The following is a 3,594-nucleotide window of genomic DNA, read 5'->3' on the forward strand; positions in this document are numbered from 1 at the left end:
AATTTAAATGCAGGCTGAGTTTTCATGCATTTCTTTATGAATGAAGTCGAGTGTCTTTTCACATGTTGAAGTACCTTTGTCCCGCTGTGAACTGTTCTGACCGGCTGTTCTGTTCAATTGTGTCGCTGTATTAGTCCAGACCCCTCACCCTCCCCATGAGCCGAAAACGGCTTTTGTGAGCACCTGTGAACCTTGACTGCAGGCTTTCTCTTTGGCCATGGTGGCATGCACAGTGAGCATATGGGAAAACTTCAGAGGAGCCAAAAATTTAGTGCCCAGAAGCTTCTCTCATCTGGTAATAAACAGGAGTTTGATGTAGAACCACCCTCCCGCCCCCATTTTCCTTTCCTCTGGATGAGGATAACAGGTATGACACTGTTTCCCAAAGTTTCCCATCTGCTTCCCTACTCTATGCCCCATACTTAATGATTTCATTTCCAGAATAAACTATACATTTGCATTAGAATCCGTGCCTCAGAGTTGGCTTCTGGGGGAACCCAAGTCAAGCCAAGTTGTGAGACTTATTTCTGAGTGCTTCTCAAAGTGTGGCCTGAAGATGGTTTGTGATCTATTTGTCACCTGTCTGATAAAGTCAGAAATTGAGCTTGAAAGTTTAGAAACTTCTATAGAAATTTGATGTTGCTGTGATATTTAAGTGTGGTGATTTTGTGTTTTACACACACAGACACACACACACAAATGTCTGTGATGAACTGAAAAAAAATAAAAACACTGTAGGACTTCCCTGGTGGTCCAGTGGTTAGGAATCTTCCTGCCAATGCAGGGGACATGAGTTCGATCCCTTGTTGGGGAAGATTCCCCATGCCTTGTGGCAAGTAAGCTCGTGTGTCACAACTACTGAAACCTATGTGCCCTAGGGCCCATGCTTCACAACAAGATAAGCCACCCATCACAGTGAGTTGCCCGCACACTGCAATGAAGCGTAGCCCTTGCTCACTGCAACCTGAGGAAGCCTGTACACAGCAGAGAAGATCCAGCACAGCCAAAAATATACAAATAAGTTAATACATAAATACAGTAAAACACTGCATAGGTGAAGAAGGCACAACTTTACATGATGGCACTGAGACCAGTGGATGGAAGAACAATTAGGACAATTTTGGTTTGGTATGAGAGAGTTTTCTATTTGCCCTGTGTACCTAAGAATGGAAAGATTTCCTATTGGTGGCAACCAGCACGCTTATCTTGAGAAGTGTTAACCCTGCTTGGCTGGCTGGACAGTTGAGACTATAAAGAATCCTTGAGGGCAGACCTTTCATCTTAACAGATTTTACTTTTCTGCCTTAATGAAACTTGAACAGTAATTCTCTTACTGTTTCATCTCTTTCTGTGAAAGAAAAGATTAGTAAAAGTGAAACCAATATATGAGTTGTATTCCTTAATACATACTTATAGAATGCTGATTCTCTAAAAATCCTAAGAGAGAATTTAGTTATAGTTAACCCTGTTCTGATTGTTTTGACTGTTTGATTCTTCCGTTCTAACAGCCCTTCATATTTACAAAACTGAGAAACTGGCCACTTTAGGTAGTGAAACTGAATCTTGTTTTCTTTAGCACTAAGATTTCTCAACCAGTCTTAAAATATGAAGTGAAAAGTGTTATGAAATTTCTTGGGTGTGTCACTGGATCTCAAGAACAAATAAGTCCTCTCAGTACACAAAGCACTAAGGTGAAACCAAACAGAAAACATTTGCCTTTCAGCTTCTGTAGAGCTGTATTTTCGTTGGCTGTGCCTCAGTCCTCGGGTCAGGGGTTTTTGCCTACCTACACCTGAACTACCTAGTTCCTACCTCCAGCAGTCTTTCTGACGCTTAAAAAAGCTTGTGGCCAGACTGTGGTGGGAAGATTAAAGTGGTGCTTACAACAGAGCTGTGTTCGATGCTGAAACCAAGGGATCAGCATGTTGATCATCCTAGTATCAACAATAGGCAAATATGGAGTGCTTAGGATAGGGCAATCAGGAATATTTAAGGCTCCTGTTAAAAAACATTAAAAATAAAAAAAAAGGTTGCCAGTGGTTCAGTCTACTCAGCCTAATATATGGATCCTCAGGCATATTTTGAAGGAGCTCATGAGGGTCCTCCATTGTACTATGGTGTTGAAAGCTGGTAGGCCTGGACTCAGATGACCTTGATTCAAATCCCATGTTTGCCTCTTTCTAGGCAAGGCACTCAGTGTTTTTGAGGCTCAGTTTCTTCCAGAAAATGGCAATAATAAGTATTTTAGACAGTTGTTATGAGAGTTAAATAAGGTACTCCATGTCAAGTGCTTAGTGTTTGGTCATAATATCATACAGTCAACATCATTAAAAGCCTTCCAAGCTTCCTTCCTAGCACAAGTAGAACCTTATGTGAACTGGAGCAGTCAGCTGTATTTGGATAGTCAAACTGGTTTGATGGTTTGGGGAGAGAGAGACATTGTAAGGGACGAAAGGAGGAAACTGGCTGGGCTAAGGCAGGGTGCATGTCCCTGCTGGTCTGTGCTCCCCTTTACTCCAAAATTCATTGCTTTCCCCTTTACTCCAACTTTCATTGCTTTCCCCTTTCCCCTTCTCCCCCCTCAGTTGGATCAATTTCTTGTTTCTTCTTATCTGAGAGCTCAGGGCTTTGCTGTAAACTTCAGAAAGGTAATGAAGAGAAGGGTGATGTAGTCCCCTTCTCCTTAATGCTACTGAATGAAACTTTGGAAGACTGGAGGGTTTTTCTACATTGTGATCTTAACTCACTGTAGAAAAGTAGAGGAGGATCAATCATATAAGGAAATTTTTGGTGTGTGTGTATTAAACAGGTAGTGGTGTGGACAATCGCGATGGAGAATGGGAATTGCAAGCTCTGTGCGCAGCAACTTGACTGCCATTCCACCTTGATTTGGGGGGGAGGTCCAGAACCTTTTGAGCTGCTAGTGATCAAATTCATTATATTTGCATTCATTGTTATCATGACTCTTCTGTGATCCTTGAACTGTAAACACATGGAGAACTCTTGAATGCAATTTCTAGTTAAAGAAGCTTTCTAATAGGGACTTTGTTCTGTCTGCTTCTAGCTTACTCAAGGTTGCTGACCCTTTCTTTATTTATCTGTTTTTATTTTGCTTTCGAAAGAAAGATAACACCCATCAGGGCTGAAGTTGTTCAGTTGTCCAAGGCATTTCATGTCTGGTCCCACAGGTTAAAATTCAACTTGAAATCAGTCTACCCATTAGGCAGTTTCCCTGTCTGGGTGGCATCCACCTTGGAGAAGGAAGGAAGGCCTGTTTTTTCTTCCACAAAAGTCCAGTGTGGGATAGCTTGACTCCTACCTGTTTGACCTGCTAATGCTTTTTCCCTCTCTGAGGGTAAAACCTGAAACATGCTGGATGTTGGAATACGTCATGTGCCAAGCGTAGGCATGTACCACATGAAGCTGCAATTCTACTAACGTGCTTTCCAACCGCTGTACTTCCTTTCCTTTTCCTTATCCCTGAAAGGAACTAATTTTAGTTCCAGATGCTGGAACTACTGTGATCCAAAACCTTCAAGTTACTTTTTTTGGAATGCAGATGAGTCAACACCAGAATGATTATACAACTAGAAA

This window comes from Moschus berezovskii, chromosome 3, assembly GCF_049115385.1.
Source record: "Moschus berezovskii isolate FMDL1 chromosome 3, NW_MosBer_1.0, whole genome shotgun sequence".
In the NCBI taxonomy this organism is placed as follows: domain Eukaryota; kingdom Metazoa; phylum Chordata; class Mammalia; order Artiodactyla; family Moschidae; genus Moschus; species Moschus berezovskii.